The sequence below is a fragment of the Hyperolius riggenbachi genome, chromosome 7, assembly GCF_040937935.1.
Source record: "Hyperolius riggenbachi isolate aHypRig1 chromosome 7, aHypRig1.pri, whole genome shotgun sequence".
Classification (NCBI taxonomy): Eukaryota; Metazoa; Chordata; class Amphibia; order Anura; family Hyperoliidae; genus Hyperolius; species Hyperolius riggenbachi.
In genome coordinates, this window is record NC_090652.1 from 137,142,963 (window position 1) to 137,159,155 (window position 16,193).

Consider the following 16,193-nt stretch of genomic DNA (forward strand, 5'->3'; position numbering starts at 1 on the left):
GGGATGCCGCTGAGCAGCGGCTATCATGTAGCGAGCCCTCGGCTCGCTACATGATTTTAAAAAAAAATAATTAAAAAAAAACTGCTGCGCTGCCCCCTGGCGGTATTTTTCATACCGCCAAGGGGGTTAAGCAACAATCTGAAGCAAGAATAGTTTTATCTTTTATGTATTCCCAGCCTGAACATTTCATTCCCAATGTGTTGAGCCTGGACTAGGTCAGATGGGCTTTGTGCAGCCTGGCTTTGGTTTATTAAGTATGTTTATAAGTGATCTCTCTGTAGCCTGACTGCATGTTACAGGACCTACTGTATATTCTTGCATATAAGAATACTTTTTAACCCTTGAAAATCTTCTGAAAAGTCAGGGGTCGTCTTATACAGGACGCCCTATCCTGTTACTGCCTCTCAGATCTTGCTGCTGAGGACTGTAGTGAAGGCGCACATGTGCGAGATCTGAGATGCAGAGAAGGCAGAAAATGGGATGCAAGGGTGGGCCAGAAGGGTGAAAGAGGCGTGTTTTATGAGCACAGCATGATCTATTCTTCCATACCGCTCTGATAAACGGTGACAGGAAGAGCTGACCAATCCACTTAGGGAGAGGGAGAGTACAGCACCAGTATCTGTTCGTACATAGCACCAGTATATGATTTTTTTTTAATTTTTTATTTGGTGTGCATTGGAAGAGGGGTAGTCTTATACGGCGAATATATCCCAAACTCTATATTTTAACTGGAAAAGTTGGGGGGGTCGTCTTATACGCCCAGTCGTCTTATACGCCAGAATATACGGTATATAACTCATCTGAAAGTTATGGATCTTTATAATCTGGAGGCAAGTGATAGATCTGTATTTCTTGCCTGAATATCCATAAGCCATTTCTAGCCCAGCAGCTTTATGCCTCATCATGTCAGGGGTGTGTGGAGGTTCTGATGACAGACAGGGCAAGTCACAAGAGCTGCTGATCACGTTTTTTGGCACAACACGTCAACTGTGACTGTGGCTCTTATAATGTATGAGCTACACAGCTATTGCACCACATTTAACTTCAGATCCCTATGGCCCTCTTACTGCCAGAATTCCTTTCCCTGCACAAGTGATGATTAGCATAGAGCAGTGATGTAATAAAGCCTGCACAGGCTGTGTGTGTGGCCCCTTAATGGAATGCCTCACAGTGCCCATACACATAGACCAGGGCAGACATCAGTGCTCCCTGCACCCCTCTGGCCCCTGGAGCAGCAGAAACAGTTAAAAAAAATTCTTTTTTTTCACAAGCCAGCGTCTCCTCACCAATCACCACTCCTCTCTTGTGATGATCACAGATCTCCTTGCTCACTGGCTCCTGGAGTCCTCAGGCTCCTCGCTGCCCTCCCCAGCCAGCACCACTGTCAGTGAAGACTTTGAGTGAGGCTCTGACTCTCACAGTCATCAGTCACTTTCAAATAATCCGCGCCACGCACACATTCCCGGGCTAGATGGCTGACTGACAGAGGCAGGGGTGGAGTTGGTCAGGGAAAAAAGGGGAGGGGATGTGTGAGACAGAAATGCCTGCTACTGGCTGCCACAGTGAGCCGAGGGGCGGAATTAACTCTGCAACAACCCACCCCCGGCAAGTCAATGGATCTGCTTGATTTTTACGGACACAGCAAAAGTACTTACAGAAATCACGGGCACTAAAATGTAAATGTTTATTTATGGACAATCCGTAAATTTACTGACGGTTGGCAACACTGATACCACATCACATGAAAAACACGGTGGAGGCTGTGTGATGGCTTGGGTGTGCATGGCTGCCAGTGGCACTGGGATACTAGTGTTTGTTGAGAAAGTGACACGACAGAAGCAGCCAAATTCATTAATTACTTTACAGCCCTTGAAATGAAAAGATTGTGTTAAAAAAATACTTTAGTTGCCTCACATTTGTATGCAATAATTTTGTTCATCTGACTGAATTAAAGCTGAAAGTCTGCACTTCAACTGCATCTGAGTTGTGTCATTTAAAATTCATTGTGGTAACATACAGAGCCAAAATTAGGGGGAAAAGAAAGTTGTCAGTCCAAATATTAGTGGACCTAACTGTAAGTCAGGTTCTGCCTGGTCTGACCTAACTGCAGTGGAAGTAACTACAATTCTTGGAGCCCCCAGCAAACCTTTTATGGGGTCCCCCAATGTTTACACCCCTTCCCTTGCCTCCCCTTGGTGCCATTCATGGTATTTGGACCCATCTCACAAGAATCATAAAACAAGTGTGGCTAACATGATCTTCACACCCATAACAAGTGTAGCCACAAAGACACCTGATCTGGAGTAAAGTGCCCTGTATCTGAGGAAGGGAAGGTTAGCAGTTGAAAGCAAAAAAGTTCTGGGCCCTTCTACAATCGCTAGAGCTGCTCCCCTCTAGGTACACCCCTACCTAACTGTATATATGGCAGGAAAGGCTTCTCAGCAATTGAAATGCACATACTGTTTATTACTTCTCCAGCACAAATACAGCAGGAGCTGAAAGCCAAATGCAAAAGAGACATCAGTTCCTTATATTTCAATACGTATTGGAAGGGACGCCACGTGCCGGCTTGTATACAGCATTACTGAATGAAGTGTTAATATTTTGCATTATGTCATCCCATTATCTCTGTTAATACTTGAATTGGTCATCCATCGGTAGATAATGCTGTTTAACTATAGAAGTTGATTTTTAAAACTTTAAAACAAGTTATTGTGAAGGTGGCAGTATATCTATGTCCCACAGGACTTCATCTAAAGTCCCAGGGGCGTAGATATACATACCTCACAGGGATCACCCGTCGCGCTCACTCGTGCACGTTCTCATAGCCGCCCATTAGTACACTGATCAGTGAATGGGAACGTAGTTCCCTTCACCGATTACAATGCCTGTGATCAATGTACAATAGTGTACTGTTAACATTACACAGGAATAATAAAGTGGGGGGGGGGACATCTAGTGACTAAATAGTAACATTACACCTACAGACATCACAATAGATAAAAACACATCAAATACCCCATTAATCCATGGTTACCAAAATAAAATACTTTTATGAACAAATGTAATATAAAACTGACATTTAAAAAAAAAATACATAAAGTTACCTTACAGACTCAGCTTTTTTTTTCCTTTCTTTTTTTTTAATTTGCATGTCATGAGGGTATATTACTGTCATTTTTGGAAATAAGGGCTTGTAATTAGTAACAAACGCAAAACTGAAAAAAAAAATTACAAGATATAGATTATTTTTGTTGTGATAAGTAGTGATAAAGTTATTGGCAAATGAAAGGGAGGAACATTAACCTTCCTGGCGGTAACCCCGAACGTAGTTCGAGGTAAGCTGCTCAGGAGGTTTTCTCAGGCCCTGCTGGGCCGATTTGCTTAATTTTTTTTTTGCTGAACACAACTAGCACTTTGCTAGCTGCGTCAGCACATCGATCGCCGCCGCCCCGCGCTCGATCGCCGCTATCCGTCGTGCCGCGCGCCCCCCCTGACCCTGTGCACTGCCTGGCCAATCAGTGCCAGGCAGCACTGAGGGGTGGATCGGGTGACGTCATCCTGCCTTGTGGCCATGGTTTAAAAAAAAAAAAAAAACTGCTGCGCTGCCTCCTGGCGGAAATCATTAGACCGCCAGGAGGGTTAAAATGTGAAAATTGCTCTGGTCAATAAGGGGAAAAACCTCTTTGTGGAATTTTTGATTTAACCAGTTTATCACTAAGCAAGTAAAAAAGGGGAAATAATTTGCTTTTCCAGTGAAAATTCTCCATTAGGTGAAATTGACTATTCTAGGGTGACTTTTAGTCTGGCAAATGCCGGCACACAATATTGGCAGATCCAGGGCCAGTCCTGTTTGCTGTAGATTACCCGAACTGATGCAAATCACAGAGTGGGCAGAACAATCTGCTCCGTACTGCTTGTAACACAACCACAGAAGTAAGAATTCCCGATTGTTGACTTGCTGCATTTCAGCGCCATGCTGTGCACATTTAGTCATTTTACAGTCTGATATCATTGCTGTCACGGCTGTCTCTCTGCCATCTGGTGAACATTCCCATACTGATCCGAGGTTCACAGGTTTCATCACGACTCGATGTTGGTCTATAATTTAGGAAGAGCCAGCATTCACATTAAAACATTGTCTTTTCACTTACTACAAAATGTGTTTTTGCATATTTTCATAACTGGTAAAATGATGGAATTTGACATAGTCTGCAAAGGCTCACATCACTTGATGGCTGGGAAAAATACTGTAACGGTTTGCTCTGAGTTTAAGTATTTAAGAAAGAGATCTGTGTGTTTCCTTATCCAGTAGGTATAACTATGACTTAAAGGACAACTGTAGTGAAATGAATATGGAGGCTTCCCTATTTATTTCCTTTTAAACAATATCAGTTGCCTGGCAGCCCTGCTGGTCTATTTGGCTGCAATAGTGTCTGAATAACACCAGAAATAAGCATGCAGCTACTCTTGTAGGATCTGACAATAATGTCAGAAACAGCTGATCTGCTGCATGCTTGTTCAGAGTCTATGGCTAAAAGTATTAGAGGCCAGGGGCGTCGCTAGCTCTATTTTGGGGGGGCACGTGCCCCCAATCTGTCCTGGGGTGCCACGGATCTCTTTGCGCCGACACGCCCTCTGTCAGCGGCTCCCTCTAGCCGCCGCCGCCGCCGCGTCACTCAGACCTCAGGATCAGGCGGCGAGCCGGCGACCAATCGTGCGGGCGCTAGGACCCAGCGCCCGCACTGATATGCGGAAGTGACATCACTTCCGCATATCGAGCGGGTGCATCCGGCGCCCACTGGTCCTGGTCGGGTCGCCGCTGATCCTGAAGTCTGACTACACTGCCAGGTGAGGGGGGAGCGGCAGCGGCTAGAGGGGGGGCCTCCCTGTCACTCACTCACTGCCTAAAGGGGCTCCCTGGCACTCACTCACTACCTAAAGGGGCTCCCTGTCACTCACTCACTACCTAAAGGGGCTCCCTGTCACTCACTCACTACCTAAAGGGGCCTGGCTCCCTGTCACTCACTCACTGCCTAAAGGGGCTCCCTGTCACTCACTCACTACCTAAAGGGGCTCCCTGGCACTCACTCACTACCTAAAGGGGCTCCCTGGCACTCACTCACTACCTAAAGGGGCTCCCTGGCACTCACTCACTACCTAAAGGGGCTCCCTGGCACTCACTCACTACCTAAAGGGGCTCCCTGGCACTCACTCACTACCTAATAGGGCTCCCTGGCACTCACTCACTGCCTAAAGGGGCTCCCTGGCACTCACTCACTACCTAAAGGGGCTCCCTGTCACTCACTCACTACCTAAAGGAGCTCCCTGGCACTCACTCACTACCTAAAGGGGCTCCCTGTCACTCACTCACTGCCTAAAGGGGCTCCGTGGCACTCACTCACTGCCTGAAGGGGCTCCCTGGCACTCACTCACTGCCTGAAGGGGCTCCCTGGCACTCACTCACTGCCTGAAGGGGCTCCCTGGCACTCACTCACTGCCTAAAAGGGGTCCCTGGCACTCACTCACTACCTAAAGGGGCTCCCTGTCACTCACTATCGGGGTCCCTGTCACTCACTACCTAACTGGAGGCGCCTGTCATTCGCTAGCTAACCTGGGGGTCCCTGTCACTCACTACCTAACTTGGGGGGCTACCATATTAAGGGGGCATTCTGCCTATTTATGTGAAATGCTGTCTATTTATGTGCCTCATGACTGCTGAATTTGTCTTGTTGGGAGCCTTATGATTTGTTGGGGGCCTCAAGATTGCTGAATTTGTCTTGTCGGGGGCCTCATGATTTGTTGGGGGCCTCATGATTGCTGAATTTGTCTTGTTGGGGGCCTCACGATTTGTTGGAGGCCTTGTGATTGCTGAATTTGTCTTGTTGGGGGCCTCATGATTTGTTGGGGGCCTCATGATTGCTGAATTTGTCTTGTTGGGGGTCACATGATTGCTAACTGCGAGACTATGGGAAAAGCTGAATCCTTATCATATGAGACAATAGCATTAACCACTTTACCCCCGCGCGTACGGATTTCTCCGCCCCTTTTTCCATCCTTTCACCCCCAGGGACGGAGAAATCCGTACTCTGCGCACTCCCGCCGCTGTCCGCGCTCCCGCTTGTAAACACGCCGCCCGCCGCTAGTAAACACGCCGCCGCCTGCTCGCCCAGAGATCAACGAATGGGAAAATCCATTCCCGTTAGTTGATCTCAGCCCCGCAATGATCTGCTGCCGCTCGGCTGAGCAGCGCGATCATTGTGAAAAAGTCCCAGCCTCTTTCTACTTCCTGCAAGCGTCCGGAAGGAAGCTTGCAGGTCGCCTGAAACTAATTTGTAATGTTGCCATCTTGTGGCCAAATAGTAAAACTACACCCTAACCATTTTTTTACACACAAATAAACTTGTTTTACACAAAAAATTAACTCCATACCTCCCACACTCCCCAATTTTTTTTTTTTGTAATTAAAAAAAAAAAAAAAATTTACAATTTAAAAAAAATACATAAATAGTTACCTTAGGGACTGAACTTTTTAAATATTTATGTCAAGAGGGTATAACACTGTTACTTTATAAACTATGGGCTTGTAATTAGGGATGGACGCAAAACTGAAAAAAATGCACCTTTATTTCCAACTAAAATATTGGCGGCAAACATTGTGATAGGGACATAATTTAAACGGTTTTATAACCGGGATAAATAGGCATATACATTTAATGGGTTTTAATTACAGTAGCATGCATTATTTAAAAACTATAAAGGCCGAAAACTGAAAAATAATACATTTTTTCCCACATTTTTTCCTATTTTCCCATTAAAACACATTTAGAATAAAATTATTCTTGGCATAATGTCCCACCTAAAGAAAGCCTAATTGGTGGCGAAAAAAACAAGATATAGTTCATTTCATTGCGATAAGTAATGATAAAATTATAGACGAATGAATGGAAGGAGCGCTGAAAGGTGAAAATTGCTCTGGTGGTCAGGGGGTAAAACCCCTCAGTTGGGAAGTGGTTAAACCTACTTTTTTAGCTTTTTAAAACAGAAAATAAAACTGGGAGGTTCTAAAAAATTGAATACATTTTTCAGGAGTAGGATGGATGAAATTGTTTATCTTCACAGGTTATTTTCAACTTGGATTTTCCATAATGTTCATGTATGAGTTAAAACGTTTGTACAGTATTTAGTTTAAATTGCTGTTGCCACTTTGCGATAGATAAGTGACTTTTGGTTTGCAGTTTGGGCACTCAGCCTCCAAAAGGTTCTCAACCACTATCATAATCTAATGTCCCACCATTGCTAGGTTCATGTAAATTTGTCTCCACCAGTTACCACACCTATATTCTGGTCCATGGCCCACCCATTTTTCGGTTCGGCGCGATAAGCACGCCGCACAACGTGATCCTCATATTTTTGGCACGCTAGCTGCAGTGTGCTGAATTCTGCTGCCTACAGTATGTACAGTATACGCTGTTCTCTAGTGCCTGCACTGTGTGCTGATTTACCTCCAGTGTGTACAGTGTAAGGTGTTACTCTGTGCTAGTGTTGGGCGAACAGTGTTCGCCACTGTTCGGGTTCTGCAGAACATCACCCTGTTCGGGTGATGTTCGGGTTCGGCCGAACACCTGATGGTGTTCGGCCAAACTGTTCGGCCAAATGGCCGAACTAAGAGCGCATGGCCGATTGTTACCCGAACGTTCGGCTAGCGCTGTGATTGGCCGAACGGGTCACGTGTAGTGTTGGGCGAACATCTAGATGTTCGGGTTCGGGCCGAACATGGCCGAACTCCGAACATAATGGAAGTCAATGGGCAGTGCAGTTTCTAGGCTAAAATGCACCCAGGGCGAGGGTGTAAAAATTGCGCCCCCCCCCCCCCCCCGAAGCAAGGTATGGGTGCCCACAGTGTAGGTTAGCCAGGTCTAGTTGCACTCAGTATAGATTCCCCCAGAATAGGTACCCCAGTATAGGTAGCCAGCTATAGGTACCCCAGTATAGGTAGCCAGGCATAGGTGAGCCAGTATAGTTGCCTCCGGTATAGGTTAGCCAGGTAGGTGCCTCCAGTATAGGTAGCCAGTATAGTTGCCCACAGTATAGGTTAGATAGGCAGGCGTCCCCGGTATAAGTTAGATAGTTAGGTGCCCCCACTACAGGTTAGCTAGGTGGGTGCCTCTAATATAGGTAGCCAGAATAGTTGCCCCCCGCATAGCTTAGATGGGTAGATGCCCCCAGTATAGGTTAGTTAGGTAGGTGCCTCCAATATAGGTAGCCAGTATAGTTGTCACCTGTATAGACTAGCTAGGTAGGTAGGTGCCCCCAATACAGGTTAGATAAGTTAATGCTCCCACTATAGGTTAGATAGGAAGGTGCCCCCCAGTATAGGTTAGTTAGGTAGGTGCCTCCAATATAGGTAGCCAGTATAGTTGTCACCTGTATAGACTAGCTAGGTAGGTAGGTGCCCCCAATACAGGTTAGATAAGTTAATGCTCCCACTATAGGTTAGATTAGGTAGGTGCCCCCCAGTATAGGTTAGATAGGTAGCTTCCCCCAGTATAGGTTAGATAGGTAGCTGCTCCCCAGTATAGGTTAGATAGGTAGCTGCTCACCAGTATAGGTTAGATAGGTAGGTGCCCCCCAGTATAGGTTAGATAGGTAGGTGCCGCCCAGTATAGGTTAGATAGGTAGGTGCCGCCCAGTATATGTTAGATTAGGTAGCTGCCTCCTCAGTATAGGTTAGATTAGGTAGCTGCCACCCAGTATAGGTTAGATTAGGTAGGTGCCCCCCAGTATAGGTTAGATTAGGTAGGTGCCCCCCCCCCAGTATAGGTTAGATTAGGTAGGTGCCCCCCAGTATAGGTTAGATTAGGTAGCTGCCCCCCAGCATAGGTTAGATAGGTAGGTGCCCCCCAGTATAGGTTAGATTAGGTAGGTGCCCCCCAGGATAGGTTAGATAGGTAGGTGCCCCCCAGGATAGGTTAGATAGGTAGCTGCCCCAGTATAGGTTAGGTAGGTGCCCCCCACGATGGAGGGGGGAGCCGCAGCCGCGGGGAGGGCAGCCCGACCTCTCCCTCCCTCTCCCTGGGCCGCCCTCCATGCGATCCCCCCTCGGACGAAGTGCAGAGTAATGCGCAGGGAAGCGCTATAGAAAACTACTCACCTCGCTGGCTCCAAGCGCTGCTCTCTCGCCGCCAGTCTCCTCTCTCTGCCTACACGCTGATACACACACACGCTGCTTCCTGTTTAGCAGCGTGTGTGTATCAGCGTGTGTAGGCAGAGATGAGACTGGCGGCGAGAGAGCAGCGCTTGGAGCCAGCGAGGTGAGTAGTTTTCTATAGCGCTTCCCTGCGCATTACTCTGCACTTCGTCCGAGGGGGGATCGCATGGAGGGCGGCCCAGGGAGAGGGAGGGAGAGGTCGGGCTGCCCTCCCCGCGGCTGCGGCTCCCCCCTCCATCACAGCGCCCCCCTCCCAGCAGCGCCCCGGGCGGCGGCACGCCCCGCACGGGGGTAGAAACGGCCATGTCAATGGGGACCCAAACTTTCGTGCTTTGTAAAGCCTCCTTACATGCTACATACCCCAAATTTACAGGGTATGTGCACCTTGGGAGTGGGTACAAGAGGAAAAAAAAGGGTCCCTAAAAGGGTCCCTACAATGCTAGAAAATTTGGTACTGCTGAGCCATTGCCCTTTGAAAAGATGTGAGATTTTGGAAAGTGAAATAGGGAGGCAATGAAATCCTATGGGGGATTTTACCAATTTTGGACCCCTGTAACTCTGGTTTGCAGAGATGTAGGGACCCCATCTTTGGAATCCAAGTCTAACAATATGTCTTCTACCTGCATGAGACATTTCGTGAGATTCAGACTTTGCTAACGGCCATTGCTGCGATTTATGTACGTCACCATCACTACCATTGAAATAGCCCCAATAAACAGGTTTTTGTGACCCTAGGCTATGACCTCTTCGGCCTAGGGGCCCGAAACTCACCAGTCATGTTCCCCCTAAGGGTCCCTACAATGCTAGAAAATTTGCCACTGCTGAGCCATTGCCCTTTGAAAAGATGTGAGATTTTGGAAAGTGAAATAGGGAGCCAATGAAATCCTATGGGGGATTTTACCAATTTTGGACCCCTGTAACTCTGGTTTGCAGAGATGTAGGGACCCCATCTTTGGAATCCAAGTCTAACAATATGTCTTCTACCTGCATGACTCATTTCGTGAGATTCAGACTTGGCTAACGGCCATTGCTGCGATTTATGTACGTCACCATCACTACCATTGAAATAGCCCCAATAAACAGGTTTTTGTGACCCTAGGCTATGACCTCTTCGGCCTAGGGGCCCGAAACTCACCAGTCATGTTCCCCCTAAGGGTCCCTACAATGCTAGAAAATTTGGTACTGCTGAGCCATTGCCCTTTGAAAAGATGTGAGATTTTGGAAAGTGAAATAGGGAGCCAATGAAATCCTATGGGGGATTCTACCAATTTTGGACCCCTGTAACTCTGGTTTGCAGAGATGTAGGGACCCCATCTTTGGAATCCAAGTCTAACAATATGTCTTCTACCTGCATGAGACATTTCGTGAGATTCAGACTTTGCTAACGGCCATTGCTGCGATTTATGTACGTCACCATCACTACCATTGAAATAGCCCCAATAAACAGGTTTTTGTGACCCTAGGCTATGACCTCTTCGGCCTAGGGGCCCAAAACTCACCAGTCATGTTCCCCCTAAGGGTCCCTACAATGCTAGAAAATTTGGTACTGCTGAGCCATTGCCCTTTGAAAAGATGTGAGATTTTGGAAAGTGAAATAGGGAGCCAATGAAATCCTATGGGGGATTTTACCAATTTTGGACCCCTGTAACTCTGGTTTGCAGAGATGTAGGGACCCCATCTTTGGAATCCAAGTCTAACAATATGTCTTCTACCTGCATGAGACATTTCGTGAGATTCAGACTTTGCTAACGGCCATTGCTGCGATTTATGTACGTCACCATCACTACCATTGAAATAGCCCCAATAAACAGGTTTTTGTGACCCTAGGCTATGACCTCTTTGGCCTAGGGGCCCGAAACTCACCAGTCATGTTCCCCCTAAGGGTCCCTACAATGCTAGAAAATTTGCCACTGCTGAGCAATTGCCCTTTGAAAAGATGTGAGATTTTGGAACTGTAAATAGGAGGCCCAATGAAAGCCTATGGGGGATTTTACCAAATTTGGAGCCCTGTAACTCTGGTTTGCAGAGATGTAGGGAACCCATCTTTGGAGCCCAAGTCTAACAATATGTCTTCTACCTGCATGAGACATTTCGTGAGATTCAGACGTTGCTAACGGCCATTGCTGCGATTTATGTACGTCAGACTCGCCACCATTGAAATTGCCCAATAAACAGGTTTTGTGACCCTAGGCTATGACCTCTTCGGCCTAGGACTGCATTGAACGCGACCCACGCATTGTGCGCATTCTGGACAACACCAATTACTGGGTTTATACCCTTCTGGATCCACGGTACAAACACAATGTTCCAAAACTGCTTGAAGAAAGAGCCAGACAGGTCAAAATGGAAGAATACCAGCAGGCCCTTGTTGAGACTTTAGAGAGGAGATTGACATCCTCCCCCTCCTCTAGCCAGTTGTACGCCGACAGACTGACTTCCGCAAACCCAGGACGACCAGGAGGGCAGCAAACAACACAAGCCGCAGCTAGTGCCCAAAAGGGAATGGTATCGGCAGTGTCCTTGGAGTGGGAAAATTTTCTGACACCCATGCAGCAGCACACAGAACAGCAAGCGTGCAGATCCACCTCCAACACCGATCGCCTAGAGAAGATGGTCAAGGACTACATGTCAGATGGCGTAGCTGTGTTGAACAATCCATCTGCACCCTTCAACTATTGGGTATCGAAGCTAGACACCTGGCACAAACTGGCAATGTACGCAATAGAGGTGCTGGCTTGCCCGGCAGCCAGCGTTATGTCGGAACGCTGTTTCAGTGCTGCCGGAGGCATCGTCACAGATCGGCGGCGTATCCGCCTCTCCACAGAAAATGCAGACCGTCTGACTCAAATTAAAATGAATCAATCCTGGATTGGAAACGACTACGCAACACTCCCGGACCCCAACCAAGTAACATGAACAATGAACATCTGTGATGGGTTAGCGTTTCCGGTCCCTGTTTATTGAACCTCTCATCTGTATTACATTTATGACTGCATGGCGACAAAATGCAAATTGCTATCCGCACGCTTCTTGTCCTCATGCAAGGCCTGGGTTGTTGTGTCTCAAAGCGTGGCCTTCTCCTCCTGCGCCACCCTCCTCTTGTTCCATCACGTGTGCTGCTGCTGGGTTAGCGTTACCGGTCCCTTTTCCTGGAACCTCTTATGTGTATTACATTTATGACTGCATGTCGACAAAAAGCATGTTACCTGTGCAAAGAAAACAGACATTTCCTGCATTTAAAAGACAGTTTTCCCTTTGAAACTTTAAAATCGATTTTCTCAAAAACTATAAGCTCTTTTTGCTAAATTTTTTTTTCCTCTTGTACCCACTCCCAAGGTGCACATACCCTGTAAATTTGGGGTATGTAGCATGTAAGGAGGCTTTACAAAGCACAAAAGTTCGGGTCCCCATTGACTTCCATTATGTTCGGAGTTCGGGTCGAACACCCGAACATCGTGGCCATGTTCGGCCTGTTCGGCCCGAACCCGAACATCTAGATGTTCGCCCAACACTACTCTGTGCCTTTACTGATTGTAAACCAGCTATATTGTATGCTGATCCCTGCTACTTTCAGTATGTACAGTATTAGCTGTAAAGCCTGGTACACACATACAATTTTGATTAGCCAATTTTAGCTCTGTTCATAAAATTCATTGTCTGTTGGCCCACTTACTGTACAGGGGTGGTAAAATTGGGGGTCAGTGATTGACCAATCAAAATTGTATGTACGTATACATCTTTGATCTATGCCTATACTGATTGTAAATTATCGAAATAAAGGACGGGGGCTCCATCCAATATTTTGATGGGCAGGCCCGTTATCTGTAGCTTACACCGCTGCTAAGTTCATGTACATTTGGCCCTACAAATGGCCACGCCCACTCACCTCATGGCCCCGCCCATTTTGCCTCCCTGCCTGGTGCCCACAGGTGCCCCCAATCTCTAAGGACCCTAGAAATGCCCCTGTTAGAGGCAGAGGATCAGGAGGATAGCCAGGTAACTGGTATTGCTTAAAAGGAATTAAATATGGCAGCCTCCATTTCCCGCTCGCTTCAGTTGTCCTTTAAGTGACCATACAGTGGCAGATGGCCATCCAATGAGCCCAAAAGTTATATCCCATTCTGATCCAAATCTGGACAAACAATACAAGACACAAATTTGTACAGTTTATCGCTTTTCTCCTAGCGGATTCAAAGCAATAGTGCTGCAGCCACTACAGTGGATTCAGTAGGCAGTAGCAGTGTTATGGAGTTTTGCCCAAGAACTACTTGCTGAATAGGTGCTGGCTTACTGAACAGGAAGAGCCGAGATTCAAACCCATTTCACATGTGTCAGAGACAGAGGCCTTAACCGTTAACACCAGGGGTGGGCCATTCCATCCAACCCGCCGAAGCAGGGGTGGATGGTGGGTCCCCAGGCGGTGAGCTGGCTTGGAGAGTCCAATGGACTCCGTGCCAGTTCATCGGCCACAGCCTACAGCTCACCTCCAGCCTGCAGGAGTTCTGGCAAAATGGCGTCCGAAGCCCTGCACTGGAGACTATTTGTGTGTCCAGTGCAAGGCTTCAGGCATTATTTTCCCATAGCCCTGCTGTGCCTGTCAGGGGCCTAATCAGGGAGCTGCTGCAGGAAGATGATCAAGGAGCTATGCTGAGGGCTTAGAGCTGCTGCCGCATTACCTGTATTTTCAGGGAAACATTACGCACTGTGTGTATTTAACGCTTCCACATTAAATGTCTTTTCTGATGAAACACCACTGCATTGCATGTATTTTCTGGTGAAAAACTGCCGCATTATCTATATTTTCTGGTGAAACACTGCCGCATTACATCTCTTGCGGTCTGGCGAGGTCTGCTTGCTGTCCCTGGGCCTTTGTGGTTTGGTGCAAAAAAAATCTGGCTGCTGCCATCTTCTGTTTTTGGGTGGGGGAACATTGTCTAATTACCTTTAGCGTCACTTTGCCTGTGTTTTGGGAGAAAACTTGGGCCCACTATCTTTGCGTTACATTATTACGTTAGTTCCACCAACATCCAGTTATGACCATACCCATTTTTTGCTGCAGCACACTTCGCATGCCGCACTCCTATTCTGTCCCAGCTCCCCGGTCAAACTTGTGAATCCTATGTGGCCTGAGTTTGCCCACCCCTGCAGAACACTAGAGTCATGAGATAAAAATACATAAGGGCTAATACACCATCCCCATATAACATTAAGGGGGACAATCTCCACATATCTACATGAAATGCTGTGACCATTGAGTCCTATAATGTATAGGATGAGAGATAAACCCAGATAATGGAATCACCCAAGGCCAAAACCACCATATAGGACAATACAAAATGTTTTAATGGTCACACAGTCCTGGAGCGAGTGCTACAGCCTCAATACTCCAATTAATTGTAGACTGTCATCTGCCAGATAAACTCAAGTAAGTACAAAGAGATAACTCAGTTGAAACATCAATTCAAATGCACCACTTGAACACCTGAACTATGACAGATATGATTGCCCCCACACTAACAATCAAACACCCACTAAATCAACATGTTTCGCTTATTCATACATATAAGCTTCGTCAAGAAAATAATAAAAAGGTGCCATGCTTTAAAAGTGCATTGTAAAGTGACAAAAGGTATAGCCCAAGTCAGAGCCCACAAAATAAGTCTCAGGTTTTATTTACCTGGGTCTTCCTTAAGCTCCTTTGAGGCCGCTCAGTCCCTTGCCATCTTCCTGAGTGGCTCCTGTCCCCCGCTGGATGGCCCAGTAGCCTGGCCGAGACAAGATGTGCTTCATCCCGCATGTGTGGCCCAGCCATATGCGCACTTCCATTGTGCTCCCATGGCTGGAAGCATTACTGTGCAGGAGCAGAACACTTCCAGCTATGGGCGTGCATGCAAAGCCAAACTTACAAAACAAAGCAGGACTCGACCAGGCTACTGAGCCATCCAGCAGGATACAGGAGCCACACAGGGAGATGGCGAAAGATCAATCGGCCTCAAGGGGAATTATAGAACAAACTATCAAAGAAACTGTTCTTCTGTAAACCCTGCATACCTTTTAAAGCTTTTAGCCAGCAACACTAGAAAGCTTTTCAGGGGTCTCATTACAGCCTGTGGGAAAAAAAATGCCTTGTCTACTAAACTGCTTGTAACAATTTGTGTCGGTGTTGATGCTAGAGGTTAGAGCCATACCATGTAGCTAGGTTCCACTTCTCTGTCGCTATTAACAGAGCAATAATTCACTGTTTGTTTCTGCTCTGCTCACATACACACTGCTTTTTGGCAGATCATATGAGAACAGCTGAGGGGTTTTTAGATACACAGAATGATCTGAAAAAAGGACCTGTACTTTTTCATTACTTGGATATGACCCCCCGCCCCCCCACATTCAGAATGAGATCTCCCTGGCTGTAAACTGCTGAACTGTTTACTTTAGGCTGCGAGGCAGAGAAAGTCAGAAACAGAAGCAGGCACACAGAGCTGCATTTGAAGCTATATTTCTGCTTTTACTCACAGGATTACTGCTAGTGAAGATTGTTTCTGTATGCTGAATGTGCTGGACACAGTCCTCCATAGTAATGCCCAGAGTGAAAACTGTTCTCTGTAAATGTCATATTTTCTTCACATAAAACATAAGATGAAAAAAAGCCTTTAATTGCTTTATGCTAATAATTACTAGAAATATATGCGGCATTTAGAATTTTAGTTAACTTTGATAGTTGTCCTCTAGGGAAACCTCAGGTAAGTGTGGTACCCGAGACGGTTTTCGTCTCTGGTACACTTTAATAAACAATTCAAATTTTAATATTCATCATTATACAAAAATAAAAAGGCAATAAAAAGAAAAAAAATTCACAGTAAAATTGTTTCTAAAGCCAGGCCCATCCCCACAGTAGACCCGCATGCAGATGTATATCCTAGGCCAGTGTTTCTCAACATTTCATGGGTATGTACCCCTTTTGAAAACCTGTGCTGTCCAAGTACCC